Here is a 20691-nt window from a genome sequence, read left to right as displayed (position 1 = left end):
ATTATTATTTTTTGAAGAGCACAACCCCTCAGGTGGCCACCATGAATCTCTGGTGTTTTCAGTTGGCTGCAGCCTATTTGCCGTCTCTGGTTCAAACATACTCGAAGCCTGATGATGCTTGCCTCGGTTGTTCTTCTGCTGTGTGACCTCCGCGCCCGCAGGGTTCAAGACTGTCAGAGCTGGGAGCCACCTTCACAACTACCAGGGTTTCCGGAACCTCCTTTATCTAGCCCTGGGGATGGAAGAGGTGTCATCAGAGGCGGAGGCTTATTAGGTTTACATGCCATTGATAACGAATGAGGAGGTTTTCTTTTATATAAGGGGAGCTTCTTAGAACGTGCTTTAGTAGAGTAAAGAAGCTTTTGAGGTTTGCTTTCTCTGGAAAGATAATTTGTGATCCTGCTGTTGCTTTCAACAAAAATATAATTTGCATACCAGTGCATGTTGTATTACTGAGCACTGGCTGACAAGTGGTTCTTAACTCGTCATTCACTCTGCCACTGTTTCTTGAATGGCATATGTTTGCCAGCTGTAGTAGGAACTTGCTAGGCTCTAGGACTAACCGTTATGAAACGAGGGTCCTGGGGGAAGCAAATGCATATAACTATAAAGGTTTGAGGGGATATCAGAGGGGGTGCCTATAGGTGGAAAACTTTGTTCATTCATTGTCCCATCTAGGAGGTTTTGTGTCTTAGCAACGTGTTCCATAGCAACACATCCCTCTGTCAAAATATTCATCATATTAAATTGAAATTCTCTGCTTAGGTATGTATTTTTCCGACTAAGTTTAGAACTGGTTAAGGACAGGCTATGGGGTATGTATTATATATATCTGCACACACACATATATTTATATATATACACACATTACCGTTGTAAATATACAATATATATTTATATATATACACACATATATATTTCTCCCTCTCTATATGTACATACAACCCACACATATATATGCACACACACATATATATGAAACGCACACACACACACACACACACACACACACACACACACACACTTCTGCTGCCAAGCACAGAAAGTCAAAGCTAGGCAACATTTCTTTTAGTGTTCATGAAAAAATAGATGTGTTAGTTGAGAGCGTCCTTAAGTTGCCAGGGGAAAGACAGGATGGATTCACAAAGGGAGATAGTGTTTTTTTTTTTTTTCTTTGTTTAATTCTTCAATTCGAAATAATCCAGACTTATGGAAAAGTTGCAAAAATAGTACGGAGAATTCCCATATACTCTTCCCTCAGATTCCCCAAACATTTCACCCCATTTGTACTTTCTCTCTCTGTGGATATAATTTTTTTCTCTTCTGAAATGTTTTAGAGAGGAAGGTAGAATGCAGGGCAGGGTGAAAGGTGGAAGGAGAGAGGTGGGTTGGGAGGCTTTTTTTTTTTTTTTTAACCTCCTGAGATGGAGTTTTGCTCTTGTCACCCAGGCTGGAGTGCAACGGCACGATCTCGGCTCACTGTAAACTCTGTCTTCTGAGTTCAAGTGATTCTCCTGCTTCAGCCTCCCGAATAGCTGGGAGTACAGGCACCCATCACCATGCTTGGTTAATGTTTTGTATTTTTAGTAGAGGGGTTTCACCATGTTGGCCAGGCTGGTCTTGAGCTCCTGACCTCTGATGATCCACCTGCCTTGGCCTACCAAAGTGCTTGGGATTACAGGCATGAGCCACTGTGCCTGGCAATTGGGAGGCTTTTGCAGTAACTCAAAGTGCTATGATGAGGGCTGGACCTGGTTGGAAATGATGAGGAAGGTGAGAAGTGGTTAGGTCTGGCATATATATTGAAAGGAGAGTTTAAATGGGTTGGATGACAAGAGAGAGAAAAAGAAGTTTTCAGGATGATGTCAAGGATTTTGGCCTGAGTAACTGGAAGACTAGAGATGCTGTTATTGGGATCGGGAAGACTATGGAAGGAGTGGGTTATAGCAGGGGGAATCAAAAGTGTGTTTTTGGCATGCTAAATTTGAGGTCCAAAAAGAGATGTCAAGAAGTGTTGGCTGGTCACGGTGGCTCACGCCTGTAATTACAGCACTTTGGGTGGCTGAAGTAGGCAGATCACCTGAGGTCAAGAGTTCGAGATCAGCCTGATAATTATTAAAATCGATCATTGATGTTTACTAATTAATCATATTATTGCTCCTAATACTGCAGGGGATGTACACCTAACTGTGGTGTTGTTCCTAATATCCAGGGACAGAGAACATGATCTTAGTTTTAATATCGCAGTAGGTGTACACTCACCCTGTGATACTGATCCTAATATCCAGGGGGTAGAGTATGACATGACTCCCAACATAGGAATGAATGGACAGCCACCCGGTGACATTGCTCCTAATATTCATGGAAGAAGCACATGATATTACTCCCAATATCGCAGGGAGGGTACAGCTCTTCTGTGATATGGTTCCCAGTATCCGGATGGGGAGAGGATGATAATAGTTCCAGTATCGCAGGCTGTGTTCACCCGCCCTGTGATATTGTTATGAGTATCCTGGAAGGGATATGACTCCCCATAGAGCAGGAGGCGTACATCCAGCCTGGGATATTGTTCATAATATCCACGGAGAGGAGAGGCTGATATTACTCCCAATATGGTAGGGGGTGTACATCCACCCTGTGATATTCTTCTTAATATTCCAAGGCTGAGAGGTTGATATTACTCCCAGTATCGCAGACACCGTACACCCCCGTGTGATACTCTTCCTGATATCCAGAAGGGGAGAAGATGGTATTAATCCCCATATCGCAGGAGGTGAACACCCACTCTGATATCTTTCCTAGTATGCATGGGGAGAGGGGTTAATATTATTCCCAATATTGCAGAAGATGTACACGCCCCCCCGTGATATTGTCCTTAATATTCCAAGGCACAGAAGACGATGTTACTCCCAATATCGCAGAAAGTGTACACCCCCCAGTGATGTTGTTCCCATGATCCAGGAGGGAAGAGGATGATATGACTTTCAACCCTTGCACCCTGCAATGCTCTCACCCTGCAACACCGACACCAGCTCAACCTGACATGGGAGCAGAGGTGCTGGCTGGGGGTGTTCATTGCTTCTCTTTTCTCCCTTGCCAGACTCAGTAGAGGAAGCTGAGACCGAACAGCCACAGGAACAAGGTGGGTTTTGCCAGTGGCTCAGGCTTCCTCTGGTTATGAGTTGGGCCTTGGGGTAATGCCGGGGGAGGGGACAGAGCTGAGTACAGTGGGCATTGGATGCGACAGTCACCCCTCTGTGGTGCGGGCTGGGGGCTTGGGGGACGTCGCCAGAGGTGGGCCTGAACCTCCCGTCTACTCTGGCACTGGAGGCTGTGGGGTCCCACACTTCTTCCAATGAACATGCTGACCAGCGCCTGGTCCCCGACCGAGGTGGGGCATCCTTTCCACTGCTGGGGCCCACACGTAGCTGTGGGTTCCTTTTTCATGACCTGGAGAAGCTGCAGCTTGCCCTGTGCTCTGCCTCAGAGATGGGAGGCCACACAGTCCTCAGCGGGGAGCAGAATTCAGAGCCTTAGGTTGCAGGGGCCTCGACTGAGGTCCCTGAAGGGTCTGCTCCTTCCTGAGGGGCTGATTCAGGGAGGCCCTCCCGTCTCCCCTGTGCGACTCTGTCGCTTCCCCTCACACAGGGCCCACATGTGGACAGCCTGGTGATGTGGATGCACCAAGGGCCCTTGGAAGTTCCCTGGGAATGGGATCCATCCCAGTACATTTGGGATGCAGGCACAAGGTCCCAGAGGAGGCCCGGGAAGCCAGTGGGGAAGGGAAGGCTGTTGTAGTTTTGCCTCAGGGAGGGGGTGGTTCCACTCTCTGCCAAAGTCTCTGGAGCAAAGGCACGTGGCTCTCCAGCTGCCCGGAGGCCAGGGTAGTGGCTGGGAGGGGCTGTGTGCCTCTGCCGGGTGGGGGAGATTTCTTAGCTCATCTAGTGTAGTCAAGTCACATTTGCCTCTAAATCATATTTATTTATTTTTTTAATTCCAAGGCTTTACAGATGAATAAGGAGACAGTTTGTATTGAAAATAGTTTTTACATGTGAGCTTGAAACAGAGAGTCTGTTTAAATCTAGTTTTTTCCTTCCCAGTAATGCCTCCTTTCATCCCAGGTTTTCCAACAGGAAATGCGCGTGTTTGCTCACCTCTGGGAGGGGGCTTTGGCTAGGAATCCAGCAAAGCCAGCAGACACCAGTGGGCTGCTGGAGCAGTCTGGCCTTTGTTTACCCTCTAGGAACCGTGGGCTTCAGGTTTTCAGACCATCCAAGGTGAAAGTGGCCACAGGGGCCTGGAAGCTTTCCCATCCTTCCTGCAGGGATGGTCCGTTTCCCTGCACGGAGCTGGGTACATGGGTACAACACCCCTGTCCTGTGCCGTCGGTGGCTTTACCAATTTTGCATAGCAGCTTTTGAGCTGATCCATAGCTCTGATTGGCTGTTGAGGATTTCATGGATTCCTGTACCCCACCGGGGGGCCCAACATGCTGACAAAAGTTACATTTGTAGTTGTTGTGCTGCATATACATGGGTCCAGTTAGAAGGCTTTGATTCTTTCTAAAGGGAAAGGCATCTCTGAGGGATCACTGAGCTGACATAGTCTCCTAAAACCATGCTGTGAGGTGGCGACAAAGCAGGACAGAAGGGTGATTTTGTAGGAGAGTCGGGCCACGGGCCTGCGTGTTCTGTGTGTCCCCGGAGTTCGTACGTGCTCCAGACCCCGGGTTTGCATTGCGCATAATTCTCAAGGGCTCATGGCAAGCTGCTCCAGGGACACAGAGGACGGGGATGTGGGGATCCTGCCCCAAGTGGACCAAGGACTCACTGTTGGACTCTAATCTGTCTAGGTGTTTTTGTGACTTGCAGAAATACCTCCACCTTTCCTGGGCCTGGAGCCACAGGAGACCCTGCCGAAGGTGAAGAATGTTCTGGAACAATGCAAGACCTGCCCAGGCTGCCCCCAGGAGCCAGCGTCCTGGGGTCTCTGTGTAGCATCCAGCAACGTGAGCTTGCAGGACCCCGAGGAGCCCTCCTTCTGCTTGGAAACTGAGGACAACTGGGAGGATCCAGAGGCCCTGAGATCACTGCTGCTGTTCCTGAACACCTCTGGATTCAAGGCCAGCTTCTGTGGCCTGTACAACATCGCGCTGCCATGGCTGAGCAGCATGTTCAGCAGCTTTAGCGACGAGGAGGAGCTGACTGGGGGCCTGGCACAGGCCCCAGGGGCGGCCAAGAACGGTGGCCTCCTCATGGCCCTGGCCAGGTTCTGCTTCCTCCTGGGGCGGCTGTGCAGCAGGAGGCTCAAGCTGTCCCAGGCCCAGGTGTACTTGGAGGAAACACTGGGGGTCCTGGAGGGCAGCTTTGGGGACCTGTTCCTGGTGGTGGCTGTGTACGCCAACCTGGCCAGCATTTACTGGAAGCAGAACCGGGAGAAGTGTACACAGGTGGTTCCCAAAGCCATGGCCCTGCTCCTGGGGACGCCCGGCCACATCTGCAGCACCGAGGCAGACGGGGAGCTCCTGCAGCTGGTGCTGCAGTGGGCGGTGGGTGGCCAGAGCCAGCAGGCCTAGGCCCGGGCCTGCTTCCTGCTGGCCAGGCACCACGTGCACCTCAAGCAGCCTGAGGAGGCCCTGCCCTTCCTAGAGCAGCTGTTGTTTTTGCACAGGGACTCGGGAGCCCCAGACACTGCGTGGCTCTCAGACTGCTGCCTACTCCTGGCTGACATCTACAGCCGCGAGTGCCTGCCCTACCTGGTGCTGACCTGTGTCAAGGTGGCCTCATTGAGGACACAGGACTCGCTGGCTGGTTCGCTGAGGAACGTGAACCTGGTGCTCCAGAACGCCCTCCAGCCCCACAGCCTCCCCACCCAGACTTCCCACTACCTCAGGCGAGCGCTGGCCTCCCTAACCCCAGGCACAGGCCAGGCACTGCGTGGCCTTCTCCACGCCAGCCTGGCCCAGCCGTACAGCCACCATGGCTACCATGGCCCAGCCATCACCTTCATGACACAGTCGGTGGAAACCAGTGCTGTTACCAGAGTCCGTGCCATCGTGGACCCCCTGGTGGCCCTGGCCTGGCTGCATGTGCTTCATGGGCAGAGCCTGGTGGCCCTGAACATCCTGCAGTCTGTCCAGGATGCAGTGGTGGTCAGCGAGGACCAGGAGGGTGTGATTTCCAACATTGGTGGCCGTGGCTCTGAAGAGGACGGGACGGACGAGGCAGGCAGCCGAGGGCTACTACCACGCCCTATGGGTGGCTTGGGACCTGGGCCAGCGGAGGAACCAGGCAGTGTTGCTGGCCAACTTTGGCACCTTGTGCCTGCACGCGGGTGCCAGCAGGCTGGCCCAGCACTACCTCCTGGAGGCTGTACGTCTGTTCTCGAGGCTTCCCTGTGGGGAGTGTGGCCGGGACTTCACCCACATACTCCTGGGTTACCTCTTCACCCGCTAGGGCCCGGCCCAGCAGTGCAAGGGCTACTACGAGTGGGCCCTTCTGGTCGCCGTGGAGATGGACCACGTGGAGAGTGAGTGCCCCAGTTCCTCCTGTGCGCCTTCTGGGACCACTTGGGTCAGGGCACACCTAGGGTTTGTGATTCAGAAACAAGTGGTGGTTTTTCCACCATCGAAAGTGCTGAGTCATGGCCAGCAGCAGATGTTTGCAAACGCCCTGGAGACAGGCCGTTCCCATGCAGGGCCAGGCCCTCTGTGCCCTACTGAAGCAGCCAATTCTTCCTGGTTTGCCCAGGGACCATCCTGCCTTGAGCATGGAAAGTCCTGCATGCTGGGAATCCCTAGACATAACCCTGGGATCAAGGCATGTTGTGCTGAGCTGGGACTTGGGGCCCCTCCATGAGCCAGGCCCTGAACGCCAGTTCTTGTGCCTGTGTTTGCTTGGAATCTCGGCAGCCCTGTGTACCGGTCATCCCACTTCACAGAGGACACGGGGCCGGCGATTGCCCAAAGCCGCAGAGCAGTTCACGCAAAAGCAGCTTGTGCTGAGTGTGCCAGGCCACACCCACAAATGGGGTTTGTGGGGTCCTCGGGAGGGAGGTGCTGAGCGTGGGAATGTGAGCTTCAGGCCAGAGAAGCCACAAAAGGGTGAGTGGCGTGATGGCGGGGCAGCACTTGGCCCCGGATGAGGGAAGCCTCTTTAGTCTGGGACCAGAGGGTTGAGAGGATTTAGTCAGGTAATAGGTGTGGATGAGGGGCTGGTGGTGTAGCCTGTGTGAAGGCCCAGGGGTGAGAGAGTGGGGGTGAGTCAGCGAGGATGGGTGGGGTTTGAGTGGTGGTGAGTGGGCGGGAGTGTGAGTGGGGATGAGTGGGGTGTGAGTGGGGGTGAGTGAGCGGGAATGTGAGTGGGGATGAGTGGGGTGTGAGTGGGGGTGAGTGAGCGGGAGTGTCAGTGGGGATGAGTGGGGTGTGAGTGGGGGTGAGTGAACGGGAGTGGGAGCGGGGATGAGTGTGGTGTGAGCAGGGGTGAGTGAGCAGGGCTTGTGCAGGGAGGTGCAGAGTTGGGAGTAGGTGGGCTGGGTGCTGGATAGTGAGAACCTCTTCTGGAGAGCTAAGCAGGGTCTGGGGCCTCAGGCTGTGGCTTGGCCTTTTCCCCAAGAGCACTGGGGAGCCATGGAGTGCTATCGAACAGTCAGTGCAGACCGAGCAGTGAACGGACAGTAGGTGGGCAGGGCTGTCCGAAATGTAGGCTGCAGAGAATAGATGAGGAAGTTGAGTGCAGGGAAATGGCTGAGACAAGGGATACTGTTGACTGCCCTCTGCCTTGCAGCGCTTTGTCATGGCATAGTGAGACCACTCAGAGGTGCCTCCTGTGGCCTGGACCAGAGCTCCAGGGGCTGTGCCCAAATCTGAATGTGCTCATTTCCCAGCACAGGCCTGGCACCCACTCTTGGCCCTAGGAGGGATGAGATTTTGGAAAGGACCGTGTGAAGGGGCCCCGGTCCCACACATCTGCCCAAGGAGGGTTGGGGGGTTCAGACCCAGGCTTCTTCCCCAGGGGCATTCTGTGACTGGAAGGAGACCCTCCAGGAACCCCGCGCCCCAGCCCCCGCTGCAGCCTCCGGTGGCTCCTGGCACAATAGTCTGTGGCACCTCCTCCTACGAGGCCCTCCCCTGGGTGCTGGGGGATTCAGACTTGGAAATGCAGGCCATGGAACGGGGATCATGCTTCCCTGTCTCCCCACCCTGCGCTGAACGGTCGAGGAGACGGAGGGCGGGGCTGACACCCCACATGCTTCCTTGGGGTCATTTTTGAGTCACTTTCGGTAGTTTGTGTCCTTCTAAGAGTTTGGCTGTTGTGTCTAGATGGTCTGGTTTCTTGGTGTACAATTGTTCGTAGTGTTTTTATGGAATCCTTTTATTTCTGTCAGGTCGGCAATAATGTTTCCTCTTTCATTTCTGATTTTAGAAACTTGGGTTTGTAATTGTTTATTTATTTTTATTAGAGATGGGGTCTTATCATGTTCTCCCAGGGGGGTCTTGAATGCTGGCCTCAGCGATCCTTCCCCCTCGGTCTTACAAAGTGCTGGGATGACAGGCGTGAGCCATGGTGCTCAGTCTCTGATTTTAGTCGTTTGTGCCCCATCTTTCTTTTCTTGGTCAGTCTGGTGAAAGATTTGTCAATTTTGTTATTATTTTCAAAAAACCCACTTTTGGTTCTGTTGATTATCTCTTTTGTTTTTCCATTCTCTGTATTTTTACTTCCCATTTCCACTCTCACGTTTATTATTTTCTTCCTTTTATTCACTTTGGGTTTAGTTCATTTTCTAGTTTCTCAAGGTGCAAAGTTAGGCTTTTGATTTGAGATTTTTCTTCTTTCTTTGAATGTAGACATTTACAGTTATAAATTTCCCTTTCAGCACTGCCTTAGCTACATCTTGGTGTTTTTGATACACTGTGCTATTTTTTGTCTTTTTAAAGTTTTGCTCTATTGCCCAGGCTGTGTTGCAGTGGTGCAATCTTGGCTCACTGCAACTTCTACCCAGGTTCAAGTCATTGTCATGCCTCAGCCTCCTGAGTAGCTGGAATTACAGATGTGCACCACCACACCCGGCTAATTTTTGTATTTTTTTTATAGAGACAGAGTTTCACCATGTTTCCCAGGCTGATCTCAAACTCCTGGACTCAAGCGATCCTCCCGCCTCGGCCTCCCACAGTGCTGGGATGAGAGGCGTGAGCCACCGTGCTGGCCCGGGCTGTGCATTTGTTTGTATTCTTTTCAAATTAATTTTCAGTTTCCCTGATGGTCTCTTCTTTGACTCACTGGTTGTTTAGGAGTGTGTAGTTTCCACATATTTTTGAATTTCCCACGTTTCCTTCACTGTCGATTTCCAGTTTCGTGCCAGTACAGCTGAAGAACACCTCTGCTTTGGTCTCGGTCCTTCTCCCTTCACCGAGGCTCATTTTGTGGCCTGGCACATGGTCTGTCATGGGGGAATGTCCCATGGGCGCTCGAGAGGACTCTGTATTCAGCTGTTGTTGGGGGGCGTGTGTGACAGATGTCCATTCGGCGTACCTGGTTTCCAGTGTTAATCTTCGGAATGTTTCTGACACTAGAAAATCAGAAGCTTTCCACCGTTCCCAGCGCCCTGGCTTTGGGAGAGGCCAGCGAGCCTGTGGGTTTGGAGCCTGGTTGCATGAGAGAAGCATGTGTGGAAATGCCAGGGGCCGGCTTTGAACCCCATTCCCCCAACATGATGCCATGTGTGGCAGACATGACGCTTGGCTTTGCTCTCTCAGGGTTCCATCTGCGACAGGGGCTACTTGTGCCCCTGGTCTCATCATCTCAGGCTGAAGACGGCCCTGGTCCTGGCCAGAGGGGCTTTGTGAAGCAGAAATAGATGGCCTGGTGCAGGGGCCGAGCCTGGCCAGGACCTTGGCCCTGGGAGTTGTAAAGAAGGCCAGCCTGTACCATGAGCATGTGCACCAAGCTGTGCCCATGTCACGGTGTGCTCGGCGCCTGCCCTTGCACAGGTGCATGGCCTGTCTGAGCCCAGGCTCCCCGCCTATGGGGCCCAGGTTCACAGAGGTGTGAAAGAGACAAGCACAGAGCAGGGGCCTCCGAACCCAGCCAGCCTCGCTTCGATGCTGGGAGGCTGACGTCTTCCATTTTGTCTTCTGCCCAGGCCAGCTGCGGGCCGTCCAGTGGCTGTGCTACTTCTACAGCGTCGTCATGCCCAGCGAGACCCAGTGTGTCATCTACCACGAGTTCCAGCTCTCCCTTGCCCGCAAGGTGGCGGACAAGGTGCTGGAGGGGGCAGCTCCTGGAGACCACCAGTCAGCTCTACCGGCCCCTGGGCACCGAGCGGTGAGGGCTGGCTTTGCAGTGGTGGGGGTGTGGAGGGGGGCAAGGGGGTTGGGGGGGCTGGGAGGGGGGCACAGGGAAGCTGGCCCAGGGCCTCCTCAGCCCCTTTCCTTTGGATCATTTGGTTCCTTGGCATCAGATGCTTTGAGCTGGTGGGTCTGGGGTCGTCCCAGGGCTGCTGCTGGCTTGTGAGTCCCAGCTTGAGTCTCCCTTGTTGGGTCAAAGGTCATCTCAACCCCAGCAGAGACAGTACATGCACACTGGGCTGTTCTTCCTACTATGGTGGCCTTTGTCATCTGACCTCTGCCTGCCCCGAGTCTTCACTCCTGGCCTTCATCTGTCCCCTTAAATGTGACCACAGCAGCCACCTGTGGCTTCTCTCCCACATAAGACAGAGCCAATTGTGTCACCTGCTTCCCTGGGGCAGGGTTTCAAGGTCTCACGTCCCATATGTGGCCCACTGGGCTTCCCCCGAGCATGCTGACCTGGTGGGGTAACCATGGCCCTGGCCACCCCACCCACAGGGCCTGGTGACATTGCTGCAGTCACAGCCCCTCAAGTGTTGGACTTACTGAGAGAGCAGGGAAGGGGCCAGATTCCATGGGGACCCGGGAGACTGGCTCCAGTCTTGGCCTCAGGTTCACAGAAGGAAAATGGGCCAGTGTGCTAGAGCCATACTTCTCAAAGTGTAGTCCCTGGACCAGCAGAGCAGCATCCATGTCACCTAGGAGCTTGTGGCAAGTGGGAGTTCTAGGGCCTGCCCCAGGCCTGTGGAGCCGGAAGCTCTGGGGGCAGGGCCAGCAAGCTATAAGGACAGTCCTCCGGGTGACTGTGATGCCTGCACACCTTGAGAACCATCGGCCTAGATAGCCTCTGAACACTAACGGCTCCTGGTGCATCTGGAGAAGACACAGGCCATGTCTGGGAGGCAGGGGAGATGGACTAGCACACTCCTCCTGCCACAGGGCAGCATGATGCTCGATTCCCTCAGAAGGATGTCCTTCATCTTTTCCATGCCGTGTGTGTTCACCCTGGCCCTCCCAGCAGCCTGGGAAGGGCAGAACACTGCACACACAAGAGGGCCGTTCCCAGTCCCCACATGCCAGATTCATCTGTCACCAGACCCACGGGAGGAGGCAGACTGGTTCCAGGAGGATGAGAGCCCTTGTTCTGACACCTGTGTCTGATTCCAGTGATTCCAGGGCCTACAAATCCGCTCTGGACTACACCAAACGAAGTCTGGGCATTTTCATTGACCTCCAGAAGAGAAGGAGGCGCATGCCTGGCTGCAAGCAGGGAAGATCTATTACCTCCTGCAGCAGAGCGAGCTGGTAGACCTGTACATCCAGGTGAGTGGCAAGGGATGCAGGAGGGCCCCTGTGCTGTTCACTCTCTGTCCATCCACCCATCCACTCATCCTTCCATCATCTATTTACCTGTTCATCCTTCCATCCATCCATCATCCATCCATCTGTCCTTTCATCCATCCATCATTCATCCATCCTTTTATCATCCATCTATTCACCTGTCTATCCATCCATTCATCGTTCCGTCATCTATCTGTTTACCTGTTCATCCTTCCATCCATCCACCAACTATCCATCCATCCATTCTTCCATCATCTTCCCATACACCTGTGGGTCCTTCCATCCATCCATCCATCCATCCATCCATCCATCCATCCTTCCATCATCCATCCATTCACCTGTTCATCTTTCCACGCATCCATCATGCATCCATCCATCATCTATCCATCTTTTTATCCAGCTATTCACCTGTTCGTCCATCCATCCATCCTTCCATCTATCTTTCTGTCATCGATCCAACTGTTCATCTATCATTCATTAATCTGTTCACTTGTTCATCTATCCATTCACCTGTTTGTCCATCCATCCATCCTTTCATCCATCCTTCCATTATCCATCCATTCAGCTGTTCATCCTTCTATCCATCCAACCATCTTCCATCCATCCATGATCCATCCATTCACCTGTCCATTTATTCATTCATCATTCATCTTTTTATCATCCATTCATTCACCTGTCCATCCATCCATTCATTCACCTGTTCATTCATCCATTCACCTGTTCATCCATGCCTCCATCCATCCTTCCATCATCCATCCATTCACCTCTTCATTCTTCCATCCATTCATCCTTTCATCATCTATCTACTCACCTGCTCATCCTTCCATCCATCCATCCTTTCATTATCTATCCATTCACCTGTTCATCCATCCCTCCATCCATCTTCCATCCATCCTTCCCTCATCCATCCATTTACCTGTTCATTCTTCCATCATCCATCCTTCCACCATCCATCCTTCCATCATCTATCCACTCGCCTGCTCATCCTTCCATCCATCCATCCACCCATCCATCATCCATCCATTCACCTGTTCATCCTTCCATTCATCCATCCATCATCCACTCATCCATCCATCATTCATCCATTCTTTTATCGTTCATTCAGCAACCATCCATCCACCTGTTCGTCCGTCCATCCTTTCATCCATCCATCCTTCCATCATCCATCCATTCACCTGTTTGTCCTTCCATCCATCCATCATTCATCCATCCATCATTCATCCATCCATTTATCCATTCGTCCATATATCCATCAATCTATCATCCATCCATCCTTCCCTCATCCATCTACTCACCTCCTGTTCATCCTTCCCTCATTCATCCATTCATCTATTCATCCTTCCATCGATCCATCCGTCCATTTATCCATCCATCCATTTATCCAACCATTCATCCATCATCCATCCCAGTGTCCATTCATCCATCCATCATTCATCCATCCTTTTATCATCCATCCATCCACCCGTGTATCCATCCATTCACTTTTTCATGTGTACATCCATCCATCCATTCATCCTTCCATCATCCATCCATCCATCCTTCCATCATCCATCCACTCACCTCCTGTTCATCCTTCCATCCATCCATCATTCATCCATCTATCCATCCATCCATCCATCCTTCCATCATCCATCCATCTGTTCATTCATCCATCCATTTATCCATCCATTCACCCGTCTATCCATCCATTCATCTGTTCATCCATCCATCCGTCCATTCATCCTTCCATCATCCATCCATTCACCTCTTCATCCTTCCATCCATCCATCATCCATCCTTTCACCCATCCATCCAGCTGTTCGTCCATTCATTCATCCGTCCTTCATCCATCTACCCACCAATCTACCTATTAATCCATCCCTGCATTCATCTATCTCTCCATTTGTTTATCCATACATTCGTCTCTCCACCATCTATCCATCCACATGTACATACATCATCTACCCTCCACCCATCCATACATTGTCTATCCACGCATACATACATACATACACACATCATTCCACCCACCCATCCATCCATCCATCCAAGCATTAATCTATCCACACACCCATTCATCCATCCATGTGTCTACATCTCCTCATCCATTCATCCATCCACCCACTCATTCCTAAGCCACTGCTGAGCACCTGTTGTGTGCCTTTTCCCTTCCTCCAACTGGTTCCCTCACATCCTCCCCCGGTGGCCAGCATCTTCTCCCTGAGGGCAGAGGCGCGGCCCCTCACAGTGCACAGCACCTGCTGGTATACAGCACATGCTCAAATAATGTGACCACTCAATTAACACACAGAAGAACTTGCTCCAAGCCACATGTGGCACATCTACTTACAAAATGAATCTATCATAGTGGCTGTTTTCAGAGGCTTTCCCAAACACAGTGTGATCTGGAACAAATTGTGAAGCCCACGAGACTGATTAAGCTTTCATTATTGAGCACCTGCTGTATACCTCCTTGAGCTGAGGAGAGGGATGAAGAGCTTATGGCCAAGAGGGGACCAGGCCCACCCACAAACACTGCTGATGTGGCAGGGATGTGGCAACGCAGAAAGGAGCCAGGGGCTGGGCTCCCAGCAATCTGGGGGCCACAGAGACTGGTTTGAGTGCAGGGGGAGTGGGCTAGGGCTAGCCCTGGTGGTAGGATTCACAGGTGTCGGTCTCCTGGGCTGCAGCTGCTCAGTCACTTCCTAGCACTCAGGAGCATACTTCATTGTCCTCATGCCAGTGGTGGGGGCAGCCCTCATGCACAGGTTCTGAAAAATGCTCAAGTGTACCTGTACTGTGGGAGAGGAAGGAGCCTGGCAAAGATGCGCATAGCCACCTCGCCAGGTGTGGGTCTTGAGGGAACTTCTGTCTCCTCTCAGGTGGCTCAGAATGTGGACCTGTACACAGGCGACCCCAACCTGGGACTGGAGCTGTTTGAGGCAGCTGGAGACATCTTCTTCAATGGGGCCTGGGAGCGGGAGGAAGGCCTGTCCTTCTACCGGGTGAGCTGGCCTGTGGGCTGATGTGGGTGGGCCTCAGTGGGGCACCTGGAGGGCTGAGGCACAGGTGTGGCAGGGTAGAGGCCTCCCAAATGGAAGCAGGGCCACCCATGCACATGATGAGTTTCCAAGTGGTCTGACCGGGAATGATATTGACCATGCCCCTGCCTGGAACAAACTCTCGGGGCCTGGACGTGATAATGGCTCTACCCTTGTACCTGATGACCTCAAGCAACCATGAGTGGGAAGTCCTGTCCCCATCTTCCAGATGAGGAAACTGAGGCTCAGAGAGGCACAGGGACATGTCAAAGGACACACAGCATATCAGTGGGAGGCCCAGGTCTGCATGCACCCCGAAGTGGGACGGCTTCTCCCTTCCTCTGAGCTCACGGTGTGGCTCAGCCCTGGGCACAGATCAATGTGGTGTTTTTAGAGCAGAGAGGAGTGCTGGCTCCCCCCAGTCAGACCTCCGGTGCCCAGGTGGGAGAGGCTGGTCTGCGGCTATCGGGTGTAGCTGGATGGGCCTCAGGTGACTCTTCAGCCCCCAACTTGGATGTCTGAACTGTGTGTTATCCCAGAGCACAGAGCTGTGTCAAGGTGCAGGGGTAGCTGGGGTGTGGGAAGCTCCAAGCACGTGTTTGAGCTCTGAGGAGGGCGCTGGGCAAGGTGGGTGCTGCGGGAAACCTGACCCCACCTACCTGTGTGGTAGGACCGGGCCCTGCCCCGGCAGTGACTACGGGCAACCGCAAGGTGGAGCTGCAGCTACAGCTGTGCAACAAGCTGGTGTCACTGCTGGCCACACTGGAGGAGCCCCAGGAGGACTTGGAGTTTGCTTACATGGCCCTAGCACTCAGGATCACTCTGGGTAAGTCCCCTGAGCCCCCGCCCTGCCAGGACCCACACTTTGCCAGAGCCCAGCCTCCAGGTCTGCAGGCCAGGAGCTGAAACAGCTGCTGGATTTTCCTGGTCTCCTGTCCAGGCAGGCAGATCTGCCCAACTGGCTTCCCCGTCCGGCTGTGGGGCACAGCCCGAGGTCTCTCACGCAGTGCAGAGCTCCCTGCCTGACTGAGCTCTGCTTCCTGTGCCTGTTCCCGCTGCTGACCACAAGGGCCGTCCAGTGTGCCCTCTGCCTTCCAGACATGCCAGGCATCTCGTTGGTCCCTGTATGTGCCAGACTGAGTGGCACATTCCCTTTCTCTTGTGCCCTTCCCACCCTAATCAACCACACGGTTCTCTGCCTGATAAAATCCCAGTTTGCCTTCCAGCAGTCTGCCCCTTAAGGCCGTGCATCCCCTGGTGCTGTGCCAGGGTTGTCTGTCCCCCTCCAGAGACAGGGAACCCTAGGCAGGCCACATGCCCCAGCGCCTTGTGCCCCGTGGCCCAGTACACAGTAGGTATGCAGCTGACTCCCCAAAGTAGGGGGCTCTGATCATGACACACCCAGGAGGAGTCGGATGTCACGTCTGTGGGTTGCCTGGAGCCGGGGAGCCCGGGAGCACCTGCACTGCATGGCTTTTGGGCTCCCCTGGTTAAAACCAGTGAGCAAAGGCAGGTGGCTATGTGTAGGCACAGAACTGGGCCATCCAAGTCCGACTTTGCCAAAGCCTCTCAGTAGACAGGGGCAGGCCTTATTAGTTCTGCTTTGCAGATGGGAAAGTGAGTCTGGGAACCTGGAAGGGAATGGCCAGAGCTGCCCGGGTGACCACAGGTGCCTGGAGACAAGCCAGGTGTGCTGCCTGGGATCTGTATACCTGCTCCTGAGGGGCCTGTGCCCTCCCTGCCCCAGGGAGCCACATCCTCACACCTGCCCCTTTGGCCTGCTCCCCAGGGGACCGGCTGAACGAACGCGTGGCCTACCACCGGCTGGCCGCCCTGCACCACCGGCTGGACCATGGCAAGCTGGCGGAGCACTTCTACCTCAAGGCCGTTTAGCTCTGCAACTCGCCGCTGGAGTTCGACGAGGAGACCCTCTACTACGTGAAGGTGTACCTGGTGCTCGGTGACATCATCTTCTACGACCTGAAGGTGGGTGGGAGGAGCAGGGCTCGGGGTGTTCCTGGCCCCCTTGGAGTGGGATCTCCACCCGGACCCCAGAGGCCTGGGTTCCAGCCTTTCTTAGGAATGGCCCAGTGTCCTCCCTCGAGCTCTACACCCAGCTGGAGGAGCCGGCAAGGTTAGCAGGTAAAACCCAGCTCCCCAGATGGCCAGGCCCCACCCTCAACTCAGTCTCAGCCAGGGAGGCTGCCACATGAGTGGGCAATGGTGGCCTCTGCGTAAAGAAGGGGGATTGTAGTCAGGGGGCCCTCCTGGAGGAGGTGACACCAAAGCTGAGTCTTGACAGTCAAGTGTCAAGGTGCATTTAACAAAGAAAACAGGGTCGGGAGAGTGACATTTCAGAGGACGGCATCATCCTCACATTGAATCCACGTTGCAAGATCCAACCCAAATCCTGGCGCCTCCTCTAGGAAGCCTGCCCAGGGTGCCAGCCTGCACTGAGCAACTCCTTCCTGGAGTCCCGAGACACCTTGAATCTTCACATCACCCAGGAAGGGTGGGGTGAGACCAGTGTCTTACCATTGGGTTCACAGACAGGGAAACCCCAGCTCAGGGCAGGTGCAGTGGGGCGGGGCCCCAGCCAGCCAGGCTGAGGCCTTGTTCGGTCGGGTGTGTCGCGAGGGGAGGTGCTGTGCTCCCTCTGCCCCCAGCCCTGTAGGGGTGGAGAGCTGAGATTGGCAGACTGAGACCTGTGGTGTCTCCACCCATCTGCCCAGCAGGCACCGCCCCTCCTTAGCATCACACCAGCCTCGTGTCAGTGCTCCTTACGGGCTGAGGGGCCAGGGCACTCCAGTCCAGGGGCTGAGATCTTGGGGGCCTTAGAACAACATGGGGAGCTGGGGCAGCCCTAAGACCCTGCCCCGTATACCCCACCGCAGGCCTGGGGCTGCCCGGGAGGCCCCCGCCCAGTACTGGCGACACCTGGTGGTCAGACGTGATTTCTGTGGCCTCCCAAGTCCCAGCCAGACAGGGAGGTGCCAAGTATCAGGCCCAGGGGATCGCTGCTCACCGCTCAGGGGCACGCCGGGGACCCAGGGGGACGGACCTCCCAGAAGAGGCCTTTATCTCTCTTGGTCAAGCCTGCCGCCCACTCCGCCCGTCCAGGAGAAAGGAAAGCGCCAAGTAGTACCTGAGAGACCAAAGTCCACGGTTGGGGTCGAGGGACAGAGGCCTCCTTCACCTCCTTCCCATGCACAGCCCTCCTTCCCATGCACAGTCCTCCTTCCCATGCACAGCCCTCCTTCCCATGCACAGTCCTCCTTCCCATGCACAATCCTCCTTCCCATGCACAGCCCTCCTTCCCATGCACAGCTCTCCTTCCTATGCACAACCCTCCTTCCCATGCACAGTCCTGCTTCCCATGCACAACCCTCCTTCCCATGCACAATCCTCCTTCCCATGCACAACCCTCCTTCCCATGCACAACCCTCCTTCCCATGCACAGTCCTCCTTCCCAAGCACAGTCCTCCTTCCCATGCACAGCCCTCCTTCCCATGCACAGCCCTCCTTCCCATGCACAGCCCTCCTTCCCATGCACAACCCTCCTTCCCATGCACAGTCCTCCTTCCCATGCACAGTCCTCCTTCCCATGCACAGTCCTCCTTCCCATGCACAGCCCTCTGGGCCTCATCGTGACTATGCTGTCAGCACAGGCCAGCTTCCCAGAGGGAGGCCCCCTTGGAATTCCCCAAGGGCGGCTGTCTTTCCAAGGCTACACCCTCTTCCTTGTATAGGAGGCTCTGGACCCAGGGCCCAGAGGAGTGGGAGAAAAAGCCAGGCTTGATGGGACCTGGAAGGCTGGCAGAGAAGCAGGGGTAAATGAGCATCTTTGCCAATTGCCTCTAAAATGGGGTCCCCTGTAGTCTACACATGAGAGTGAGCCCTGGAATAGGGTGGATTAAGTGTTCACTGGCTCACGCTGTCACTCACTAGCTGCAGCACACACTACAGGCACATGGAAATGCACACGCAAATGCACACAGGCACACGCACACGCACACACAGGCGCGCACACACAGACATGCACACACAGGCACACACACAGGGACATGCACGCACAGGAACACAAACACGCACATTCACATGCACAGGCACACGCAGAGACATATGTATTGCCTGGCTCCTTCCTGTTTAGTTGGGAAGCCCCCACCCCTTCAGGAAGCCTTTGCCTTCCACCCCCGGCTGAGTCTGGGGCCTCCTGGGCTTCCCTCTGCCACAGCCCGGGCCACCCTGTGTGGTCAGTGTTCACTCCCACGTCCCTCAGACTGGAAGCAAGGACGTTAGGCTCAACCATGCACCCAGCACAGAGTCCAGTGTTCGGCTGGGCCAGGGGGCATTGGATGAGCAGTGGCGGTGACTCGGGGCCTTCTCACGCCCCTGCTCCGTGTGTGGGGCGGGGCAGTGAGGGAATGGACTGCTGCATCTTGGACTTTGTCATTGGCCCTGGGAGCCATCTTGAGATGGTAAAGAGGGACAGGCCAGGCATGGGTCTTAGAGAGGTCCCTTGGGTGACCGCCATGTGGAGGAGGTGCCTGGGGAGAAGCCGGGTGGGGGATGGGAGGGTGAAGGAGGAGGTCTGGGAGGCGGCATCCCAACCCAGGGATGGTGAGTTTGAGCCAAAGACGCATTGACAATGGGAGTGGATGTCTGGGGAGTCACGCTCCGTGAATATTTCGGGGAACATTGCCAGAGAGGACACCTGTGAGATGGTTTTGTACCTGGCCTGGCCCGTGGAGGGCCTGGAAATGGTCAGCATGGACAGGGGCCAGAGGGGAGCCTGGGTCACTCAACACCGTGCCCCTGCTGTGGCTTGGAGCCACGAGTCCTGCATGGAACTCTCAGAGCAGGCAGGATCTGCCCTGACCTCAGCCCATGGGGGAAGCAGCCACTGCCTGCAGAGAGGGTGGCACTGGGGCAGGAGGCTTGGGGTGAGTGGGGCGTAGGGACAGTCAGGAAGGCTTCCAGGGGTGTCAGGGTCATCCCCACCTCCTGCAGCTGAGACCACAGCAGTGTCACAGGCTTCGGGGCTCATGGGGCGAGCCAGCATCGGATGGACATGTGGAATGACCTGGAGACAGGAACGGCCTCTGGGAAGACGGGTTCCGAGTCCCCCTTTTGCTGACCATGACCTGTCCCCTTCAGGACCCGTTTGATGCAGCCGGGTACTACCAGCTGGCACTGGCAGCCGCCGTGGACCTGGGCAACAAGAAGGCACAGCTGAAGATCTACACGCGGCCAGCCACCATCTCCCACAACTTCCTCCTGGACTGCGAGAAGTGGCTCTTCTACCAGAAGGCCAGGACCTTCGCCACAGAGCTCAGCGTCCACAGGGTCAACCTACCTCCTCTGCTACTCTGCGGGTGGGCCCCCTGGTTGGCCTCCAGCCACCCTCGCTGAGGACAGTATCCGAGGGAGTGGGTTTTGTGCAAGGAGGATGATCTCCTGCCTCTCCTGGTGTCTCCCGTAGCTCATTTTCTGGGTAATGGAAGCATAAAAGCAGGGTTCAAATAGTAATAAATGTTGTTTTTTTTTTTTTTTTGCAAAAACATACCGAAGTCCCCATGGCATCCTTCCCTGTGTGCTTCCTGGGCTGTGTCTAGGGGCCAGCTCCTTCCCTGGTGGCAGCCCTCTGATCTTGGGGATGAGAAGGACCGTGAGTCCAACAGACCTGGGCCAGGTCACCATGAGCCTCGGTTTCCTCGGCGGCCAGAGGGGAGATGGTGATTGAATTCTGGGCAGCTCCCTGCTCTCCCTGCTCAGAGTTCTTGCTGTAGGTCTCGTGCCACCCTTGCCTTTAACCTTCAGGCCACTGTGCCCAGATGTGGGAGCTGCTAGTGTCCCTGTTCGCCATTGAAGAAATAGAGGCACAGAGAGGTTAGGTGTCTGGCCCACCGTCACACAGCAGGTAGAGGCGGACACGCAGAGTCCAGTACACTGACCACCACACCACCCTGCCAGCCTGCAGCCAGG

General features: G+C 54.5%; 1 pseudogene; it reads left to right on the top strand.

The window, feature by feature from the left end:
• The first annotated feature begins 3197 nt into the window (after positions 1 to 3197).
• Positions 3198 to 20226, top strand: LOC135966718 (SH3 domain and tetratricopeptide repeat-containing protein 1-like; annotated as a pseudogene).
• Positions 20227 to 20691: the final 465 nt, after the last annotated feature.

The sequence above is a fragment of the Macaca fascicularis genome, chromosome 13, assembly GCF_037993035.2.
Source record: "Macaca fascicularis isolate 582-1 chromosome 13, T2T-MFA8v1.1".
NCBI lineage: Eukaryota > Metazoa > Chordata > Mammalia > Primates > Cercopithecidae > Macaca > Macaca fascicularis.
This window is presented reverse-complemented; position numbering and strand designations above follow the sequence as displayed.